Here is an 11,158-nt window from a genome sequence, read left to right on the forward strand (position 1 = left end):
TTAATTATTGTCTATCATCACCCAATGCCCTCCTTAATTGTTGTGACCCATCTATCACCTATCAATATATACTTATTAGTTATTGTTTAACATTTCCTAGGGCCCTCCTCAGTTGTTGTGACATGCCTGTTAATCAACTGCATTATACCAGCCCTACTTAATCACCATTTCATTGTCAAACTTTCAATGGGAATAGTGATATGGGTTGTAGGCAGTAGGCATAAAGGAGTGACTGTGAGCATTGAGAATGGATAGTGGCTTGTACATCAGCTTGCAGGCTTCATGTATGAGAGAATGAATGTGGGAATTAGGTATGAGAGGCTAGAGTATGACCAATGGTGTGAGATACGACTATGAGCAAGAATGTGGGTAGGAGCATGAATGGTAGTGGACGAGCATTTTAATTGCTTATATTCATAGCTTTGGGGATTTGTTTATTATTTTTCATTACTTAAAATGCATTTAAAGGTTAATAATCTTTGACATCATGACGATATGTATGTAAACAAATGCTTAAATAATTTATATTGAAAGAATAAATTAAACAAAAATGATGTCCAACTTCATTACGAGTCAAAAGGTTGGAATTTAAACAATTAAGTGTGATTTTATAATGCTTGTAAGAATTTGAATATGTCATTTTATAGTGTACATATTAGGAAGTTCTCTTAAGAATGTTTTGTAATTTGATTATGGTTGGGTCAAAATGTTATTTGGACTTATCTCTTGACTTTAAAAAGATCAAAATAATGATTTCTTAAGGGGTTTAAGATTTTGGTGTGCTTAATTTAATAATAACTCGGTGTGCATTGCTCAACCCAACACCCTTTGTTGTGTTCCTCTCTTTGTTGAAGATGGATAAGGGTTTGGGAGGACCCTTATCTAACTCCTCGCCACCCCCTCCAAACATAGCGGCATTCAACGCCCTTGTTGTTGGAGGGTCATGTTTCCATAAGGCCAAATACTCCAAATTTGTGAAGAATATCAATGACATAAGAAAGGTGGAGGTTCATGCCTCTCAATCCAAATCAGTGGCCTTGAAGCTTGCAAATCAGGGGCTTATTAGCCAGTTTATGGGCTTATGGTCATCTCTTTGATCAATGTGGGCATCAATCAATAAGAAATGGATACCTAATATTAAAAATAAGGTTTCAACATCATTTTATGGATGAGGTTTTTACAGCTCCCTATATGAAGACAAAGTAGATTAGGATCTCATCTTCAGGAATGGTCCATATTTCATGGGGGGCCAAAGGTTATATCTAGACCGCTAGAGTCCATATTTTAATCCTAAATGTTATGTTTTGATACCAGTCTCAATACCAGTCAAGCTTCCCTTCTTCCCACTACATCGTTGGAATGAGGAAACTTTTAAGAATATAGGAAATGCACTTAGAAAATACATCGACCGACTTGAGCCACAAGAAGGATTACAAGCCTGCACTAGGATTTGTGAGGAGGTGGACCTAGAAAAGGGTTTACCGAGAATAATAAATCTAAACTTAGACAATTTGTTTCACATACAAGAAGTTGATTACAATCAACTTCCATTTGAATGTAAGTTTTGCCATGAATATGGTCATTTTGCATGTAATTACAAGAAGAATGTGTTGACATATATGTGTGTGTGTGTCTTTTATACTATTTTTTTATGATTTTTTTCTTTATCCATGATCTCATCATTAAGCAAATTACACATAAGACATCAACATTATAACATTTAAGACAGTAAGGATCATAAAGAGATAGCCACCCAAAGAACACAAGAATTTACTCTGGTAAAACCCACATGGGGGAAAACCTTTTCATTAGACAAATTTTCAAGTCAACAAAGATACATCTTAGTTAATAACTACGTCATACCTGGTCCATCCTCCTACTCACATCATATGACCTATGAATAGGTTTGTTTATAATTATGCCTTCTGCCTATCACAAAACTTGATTCTTCCACAAAAAATTTAGTCCCTTCATAAAGACTTGGTCCAACATTTCATCCTACTCCTTTTGTCCAACACATAAATTTTGATTCAACACTTCATCTATCCCCTTTTCATCCATCACAAGGATATGTTATTTCCATAGAGCATAGAAAGATTATGATCCCTCAACAAGAAGTTTGATCCTTCTAAATTCGCCCTTCAAACCTCAGACTCATCCTTTTTTTTTGGTCTCAGAACATCTGAACTGTCTTCAATAGAGAGATGTGAATTACCTCATAGATGTGAGATTCTTTCACCTTAGAGGAGGACGAAAAGTCACATATAAATAGTCTATTATTGAGTTGAATGGTTGTGTCCTTTGAGGGAGGGGTGACTTGACTAGGAGGAGGCCGACTTTTACTTTTTGGAGACAATTTTTTTTTTTTTACAAATTCAAAATTTTCCTTTTTACAACCAACATGAATAACATGTCTAATATAATTTTCTTTTTGTTTTCTTTTGAATCAAGCATGAATAAAATGCCTCAAATACATCAAGGACAAAAATAGTAATTATGAAGACCAACCATAGTTACAAAAATCAACACTTTCTCTTAACTAGGGAGGTATTCATAATGACTATCTAGATGTTCTCATGTTGAAAAATTTCTCTAAGAAAAGGTACAACTCATTGAGAGGATTTTCATCTAGGTCAACACTCTTGACCTACACCAACATCATCATTATACAATAGGTACCACAACCCAGGTTAGCACTCTCCAACCAATGGCACTCACTTAACTAGTCACCATGATTCGGTGGGTGCCTCACCTCATGGTACTCCAACTAGTCTAGGTTACGATCACCCATGTTTAAACCTTAGGGACACCCATGTCCCAACTCGAAAGGCATAACTCTAGGCCATGATGTTGAAAAGGCACCCACTCCATTGAGTGTCCAAACCTCAAGGGCCATTCCTCTCAAGAATGTATATCCCTCATGTTATCTCACCAACAATTCAGGTAATGCTCATGTTATCACCAATAGTTCGAGTCATACCCTTGTTGTCCATGCATCAATAGTCCAGGCCATGCTCATGTTATTACTAATAGTTTGAGTCATACCCCCGTTGTCCCCTCATCAATAGTTTGGGCCATGCTCCTATTATCACTAATAGTCTGAGCCATACCCCTATTGATGTCACATCAGTACTCCCTCTCACTAATAGATGGGTTCTCCATAAGTCCAAGCTTGTCCCTAAAGTATACAAACTTCACCCGGGACAAAGGTTTTGTTAGCATATTAGTTTTATGTTCAACGATGGAGATATAATCAACTTCACTGCTCTCATCTTATACCACATATTTGTATTAGATCTCAATGTGTCAGTGGTCATCTACACCTAATCAAACAATCCTGTAAGTTGGAGCCATACTGCTTCTCAACTTGCCAACCAAGATACAATATACTCGGCCACTGAGTGCAACAAACATTTGCTTCCTACTCATCTAAAAGATTATAATGGAGCCCAAACTAAAGCAATATAGAAACTTTATTTGTCTTCAACACTCATTTCCCAATGTGAATTCCATGTTGGTACCAATTGTACCAACTGTACCATGTTGGTACTCCAACACATGTTGAGTTGCATTCCTTGGCTCAAGCATAAATCGATCTGCTTCCTTCACTTTATCCATCATCTTGGATACATCGATTACCTAACTGGGTATATATCTTACCATGGAAATCTTGATTTTCTCCCTTTTCCACTGATGCTATCAACTATCTAGTCAAGATATTTCATCTTGAATTCTAAGATTAACTCCCTCTTAAGCTAAAATAACGGTTCTCGGAGGATCCTTGACTTCTCCCTCTAGAGAAAATCTTTCAATCAATGTAACTCCCTATAACTCATGAGCTCTTCTACTTTTTTCAGAAAACAAATCATATAGGATCAATCTTGATCCATCAACCCAAGAGGAGTTTGTACAAAGCCTTCCTTATATTTCGCAAGCATAAGATTTCTTCATATACCTCACAAGCTTGAGGTAGCTCTTACATACACTTCTTCTTTCATATAAGAAGATGATCTCTATATCAATTTGATATATTAACAGAAACCATAGAGATAATAAACTTTTAACAGAAGTGTACCAAACAAAATAGCCTTCACCCTCTTACTAAGGTAATCCTTTATACTTCTCTTAAGTTTCCATCTACTTGGAATTCACCACTAACTTATTTTTGGCATAAATCAAGACAGATTTTTAATCTTATTGATTTGTCTACTCCCTCTGAACTCAGATCCCAACTAAATAATATCTCTCAACACAAATCCCTTTTTTGGGAGGGTCCTCTTATCATAGCTTTATTCTTCCATCTGTTGCTATAGACTAGGCAACCATATATATATGTATATATATATATATATATATATGCAACCCTTACTAGGAGGCCATGGAAGAACAATTACAACCAAGCAAAGAATATAAAGACAAGAGACTATTTACTAGTAAGATATCAATAATCAAACTTCGAGAGTTAGCTTAATTGGTTGAATCCCTTGTCATTAAAAGCACCTTTGTTAGTGGTAGGTCACATGTTCAATTCCCTTGACGCCCTCAGGGCCAGTCTTTGTGGTTGAGCTGACCGGAAGTGATCCCTTTCAATGGATCTACCTAATACACATATTCTGTGAAATGATTTGTAATATTAAATTTGAATATAGAGACCGTTTTACGACGTTGAGGCCTGTTAGCTCTGTGTTGGACCATTGATTTGTCATTATAATTATCATTCATTGACATCTATTTCATCCATTTATATTGTTCTTTTATCACGCCATTTATCATAATTTATCATATAATTCCATTTCATAATTATTTATGCTCTTATGGATAAGCAATGTTTGTTCTCCTTTAGTGTGTATATATTGAAGCTTATTATGCATGATTTTGATAATGATGGTTTATGAATGGATTTGTTATAACATCACTCACGATTTTAGTCTCCAATCTCTCTTCCAGATTGCAAATATGAGCTCTAACTCATAGTCAAATGTTCCAACTCATAAATTTGTTGGATAAGAAGCGATGATTTTGAGTTGGATATTACAGGGAAACGAGGACGAATCTAGAAATTTCGCAACATGGGTTTTGTGAAGAACAAGCCAATTTAGTTTTTCTATGATAATTTTTCTAAAATTAGCTTTGGATTGACAGAAACGCATGGTTCCCTTAAGGCAATTTTCCCATATTTGTTATTGTAGCGATTTTCCAAATTCTCCCAATTACAATACCAAATTCAACTTGTTTCAACTTATTGATGGTGGAGAGATATTTCATATCTCAAATTTATTATTGATTTTTTGTAATCAATCTAAAATTTTAATGGAAATCATCTTGTAATCAGTTTAGTTGTAAATTTCCCCTTGCTCTGTGTGTATTCAAATGAAGACAAAAATCAGAGAGAGTGGTGGACAATTATTGAATTAGAGGCAGAGCTCATAACCATGTTGTATCATTTTTTATTTTTTAATGAAAGGACCTATCAATGGAATTTAATAATTGTCTACTTTTAATTTGATTTGAGTTTTTCTTAAGGCAAATTTACTCTCGGACAGTCGAGCCCACTCCCTTGGACGAAGTGTTGCCTTGAATATGTAAAGTATATCCATTTGGTATGTGTTGTATTTACATAGATTGTAGGTTGTTACTTTTTATTTGTTGTTACTTGGTGTGAATAAACAATTGTTACTTTGAGTTCTGATGGTGTGTGATAACTCTAATGTCAATACAATTTGTTATATCTCTTTTATGATTAATGTTCTTTAGATATTCGATTATTGTCCCTTCGAATTTGTGTTGTTGTTCTCTAAAATAATAATTGTTGTGGTATGTAATGATTTCTGATTTATTTTGCAATAGCTAATGATATTAGATTAGCATAGTAGAGTTGAAGATTTCTGTAGGTTGAGTTTTAATTTATGTTGCTCATTAAATTCGTATTTTTGTATGTAAGTTTGATTCAATTAGAAATAGAATTTACTTTCGATTATGTCATTTTCTTTCTGATTTTTACTTTCCTCATTCATTTTGGTTTTCTAGACTTGAAATACTTTAAGAGTGTGCATAGGATAGATATGCTTTTAGTTAGTATATGATGAAAAGATCATAGGAAATCTCATGTGGAACCAGCATTAATTGTTGGCAGTTGCTTACATATATTTTGTTGATTCCTTGAAATAAAAAGACACTCCTTGTGTTGATAATTAATTTCTAGGTGATTAGTTGTTTTTTATTAAGTAATTAATTTCCCTAACACTCTATAGATTCTGACTCGCCCCTTATTCATTATGCGTTGTAGCACAAATTCCTAGCGACCCTATCGATGAGGTTGACGTCCCTCCTGAGTTACCTTTGTTTAAATATTCTCCCCTATGCCCTTCTCCCCCGTGCATATTTCTCCCTCCTTTTCACTCCTCTAGCCTATTGGGCCTGAATCTGACTAGTTGGTCGACCATGAACAATCCGTTCTCCCCACTCCCCTAGATTAGGAAATTATATCATTTAACTCCCTAGTTTCAAATGGGCCAAAATTTCAGAAGGCCACAAATGCTAGATTTATGAAGAAGTTAGATGAGATCCCCAAAGTCGAGATCTCAACTCCACAAGCTAGACTCTGAGTCCTCCAAGTTGTGGATTTGGGTCTTGTAACCAATTTATGGGCCTATGGCCCTCCCGAAGAACAATATGACAATGGATTTAGAATAACTAGAAACCATTGATAGAAGGAGGTCACCTCATCATTATGTAAAAAAGGTTCTTTGAAAAGAAATCAGATAAGGATAAGATTTTATGCAGTGGTCCTTACTTCATGAGGGTGCAAGGGCTATACTTGGTTCAGTGGAGCCCTAATTTTAATCCAAATTGTGGCGTTCCCACTTTTGTTCCTGTATGGGTTAAGCTACCTTTCCTTCCCTTGCACTATTGGAATGATGCCACTTTCAGAAAGATCGAGAACACTCTTAGGAAATATGTCAATTGTGCTGAACCTAGAGATGATCTCTTCTCTTGTGCAAGGATATGTGTTGAATTTGATCTAGAAAAGGGACTTCCAGAGGCAATAAACCTTATCATGAACAATTAGATTCTTATTCAAGAGGTGGATTACGACCAGTTGCCATTCAAATGTAAAACTTACCATGATTATGAGCATTTGCCAAAAATTGCCTTAAAAAACGTAAATACCTACAAAAGCAAAGTGAGCAAGGGGATAAATGGAAACAAGCCAAAAGGAGGAAAGTCTCTTAAAAACAAAATCCAAATTAGATTCAAAATCAAGCCCTAGCTAAGGATTTAGGACCTTATTCCCCTAAGAACAAATCAACATAAGAGGGAGAAGGCACAAGCAATGCAGGAAATGTGGAAAACTCTAGCAACAAATATGAAGCATTCAAAAATAAAGAGGAAGAGGGAGAGATTCCTCGGCAAATTCCCCAGCTCGTTGATCCATCTACTAATCTCATGGATGTATAAGGCCCGATAGAGGGGTCCATAGGTGTTAGACTACATGAAGAAACTGAGCACTTACAAGTTGATTCCACCAAGGATGAGACAAATTTTCTCTCACCAAGAGAAGGCACAACAGGAGCCCCTTTTTCCAACTTTACGAATAAAAAATAAAAAATAGAAAAAATCAAGGAAATCAACCGAAGAACACGTAGATCTAGGAGGAAATCTAATAGAGAATTAAGAATCAAGCAAAGAAAAAAATGAAAAATAATTAGGACATTAACCAACCCTCAAAAACATTCAAATGGGTGACAATGGAAGTAAAGGAAATAAGAGAAGTTCCAGATCTGCCACACCTAAAGGTGCTTCCCACACCAAAAGTAAGCAATTATTGTTCTCTCTTGGAATTGCAGGGACTTGGGATCTTAAAAAACTAAATTTGAAGTAAAATATCGCATCAAGAAAGAAAGACCCTCTATAGCCCTTCTCCAAGAGACTAAGCTTGAAGATCAAGAAATCATAGCTTATCAATTCAAGTTGTGGAATGGATGTAGTATCTCTCCAGTAAGTGCTAAAGGTGGCTCAAGAGGATTATGCACTCTATGGGTTCCACCTTTGGTTCATCTCCTTAACTCCTCCCAATTAGTTCATTAGCTTGCCACCACTTTCTTAGTCCTTTCTTCCAATCAGGTATGCACTGTGGTAAATATATACATGCCAATTATTTTTAGAGAAAAGCATGATTGTTGGGCCTCTCTTCACAATCTGATCGATTATGAGTTTGGATCTTTCTTATCTTTTGGGGGGGATTTCAACACTACCCTAGGTAGTGGAGAGAGAAAAGGAGGCTCACTAGTTCGAGACCCCTTCCAGGAATATATGGAAGATTTCATATCACAAATGAAATTGATGGATATTAAGCTTGTGAGTCTTAAATACACCTAGAACAATAAAAGGGTAGTCCCAATCACATTACAACTTGATTAGCTCGCTTCTTAGTATCTGATGACTTCCTCAGATGCAACCTCCTCATCAAATCTTTCATTTTTTCATGGAATGGCTATAATCACTACCCAATCCACTTGTATCTCACCCCTCTTATCAATTTCAGGCTTATCCCATACATATTTAGTCCCATCTGGATCTAGCACCTTGATTTCCATGTGATAGTTTCTCAAATTTGGCATCCTTGGGTGTATGGCAACCCTACCAGGATATGGGAAATAAAGGTTAAAAAGAAACATTAAAGATTAGGCAAAATCCTCATTGCATCCTAGCCAATCTAAGATTCAAGAGATGGAAAATATATTGGCCAGCTCCACACATCCATGGAAGAAGAATTTGTATCTACAAAAATGACGAGGGAAGATAGGCTCCTATTTGAAAAATATCATTCATTACTGAAAGATGAATAGGTATACTAGAGGTTGAAATCAAGAAGCTTATGGCTTTAACGAGGGGATAGAAATACTAAATTATTTCACAAGCAAGCAAAAAATAGAGAAAGAGAAAAAACCATCTAGGAAATTGTGGTGAATAGTAATAAGGTTGGAGATTACTAAAAAATTAAGGAATGAGTAATGGCCTTTCACAATAATCTTTACTCTTAGTAGGACCCTCCCTCAGAGGAATTAGATCTCTATATGTTGTATCATATCCCACATGTGACTAGGGAGGAAATGAACATGAATTTCTCCCTCCTTCCCACTGAAGAAGAGATTCGAAGAAGTGTTTTCTCTTTCCATCCAGACAAAGCCCCAGGGCCCAATGGTTTCTCAACTCATTTCTATCAACATTTTTGGGATATTATTAAGTGTGACTTCTGCAAGATGGTAGGTTATTCACTAAAGAATGGTTGCATGGGAGGAGGGATCAATTCATCCTTTCTAGCTCTTGTTCCCAAAGAAAATAACCCATCCTCATTTCAAATATTTCAACCTATATATTTGTGCAATGTTTCCTACAAAGTGATATAAAAAATCCTAGCTGAAAGACTAAAGTGATTTCTTCCAAAGATTATATCAAATAGCGAAGGATGTTTTGTTCTAGGTAGAAAAATCTCTGATAACATAATTATGGTACAAGAGGCTATTTTCTCAAGCGGAGCGAGATCAAACAAAGGGATGGGCATTAAGCTAGATATGGCCAATGATTTTGATCAAGTCAAGCACAATTTTCTATTCAAAATGATGAGCATGATGGGCTTCGGTAATACTTTTATTAAATGGATCTCTCATTGCATCATCTCCCCATGGATTGCCCCCCTTGATTAATGGAAAAGTCACAAAAAAATTTGAAGCTTCTCGGGGTCTATGATAAGGTTTTCTTCTTTTTCCATTTTTGTACATTTTTATTGTTAATTCTCTCATCGAGGGGCTTGAATTTGAGGGCAACAATTATCGTCTTCCAATTCTTAGATTCTCTTCACTTGTCAAAAGTGCAAAGCACTCTCAATTTGCAAATGATACTATTTTTCTAAGAGGGGAATCAATGACTATAGCCAAGAGATTGAAGTTGGCACTCGATCATTTTTTGACTGCTTCTCTAGGTTTAACAAATTTAGCAAGTCCTAGATATTCACATGGAACATCTCGATGCCCATGAGGCTTCATATAAGAGCAATGTTTTGTTTCAACACCACAGAAGGATGGAAATAATTTAAATACATGGGCATTTCCATTTGTCTAAAATCCCTCTCCTCCCATGCATGGAAATCAGTTCTATCAAAAATAAAATCCAAGCTCAAATCTTAGGGAGCTTGGTGGATCACTCTTGCATGAAGAATTGTGGTCATCAATTTTGTTCTTTCATCCATTCCAATTTTCAAATTCTCTACTTTTCTCACCCCTCAATTTATTTTACAATCCTTGGGAATAACAATACGAAAATTATTATGGGAAGGCAGTAAAGGCACCAAGAACAAATTCCACTTGATTATTTGGGCCACAATCAGTCTGTCAAAAGCTCATGGAGGATTAGGGGTCAGAGACACAACCTTCATGAATAGAGGCATGGGTACAAAGTTTGTCTAGAAAACGAGAACTCAAAGGGAAGCTAAGTGGGCTCAAGTTCTATCAAGCAAATATGCTCAGACGGAAGGAAACTCCCTTCCCCTAATGTGTCCTTGTTCCCTTATATGGTAGCTAATTACCTCATCTACTGAACTAGTTAGCAATCATCTCAATTGGACTTTAGGGAATGGCTCATCCATTCATATATGGCAAGACTCTATTTTGAGTCGACCTCGACTCCATTATAATGACGATATCTGACCTCTCCAACAATATCTATCTAACTAGGGAATATCCTTGCTAGCTCACATTTCCAGATGGAACAAAGTGAATGATGGGACGGAGTTTAGATCATATCCCCCTTGCTTATGCTAACCTGGTGAACAATTTTAAAATCCATTTATCACGATGCACCCCCTTAAATCGTCACACTAAGGATAATTTGGGATCAAAATATCATGCTTATACAGTAAAGGTGGGGTACAAAGATTTGCTTTTCTCAACATACATACCTCCGGAATCCTCCATGTGGAAGAAGCTCTAGGTAAACAATGCCATACCTAATGTTAAAACTTTATGTTGGATACTTTTTCACAAGAAAATTCTGACAACTGAAAATCTCCAGAAAAGAGGAATTGTAGGACTGTCACGCTACCCCCTTTCCAACCATCATGAAGAATCTATACCTTGTTTGTTCCTTTTCTGCGCTTATT

This window comes from Pinus tabuliformis, chromosome X (genome assembly GCF_031772625.1).
Source record: "Pinus tabuliformis cultivar Carrire ecotype Pingquan chromosome X, CPIR1, whole genome shotgun sequence".
In the NCBI taxonomy this organism is placed as follows: Eukaryota; Viridiplantae; Streptophyta; class Pinopsida; order Pinales; family Pinaceae; genus Pinus; species Pinus tabuliformis.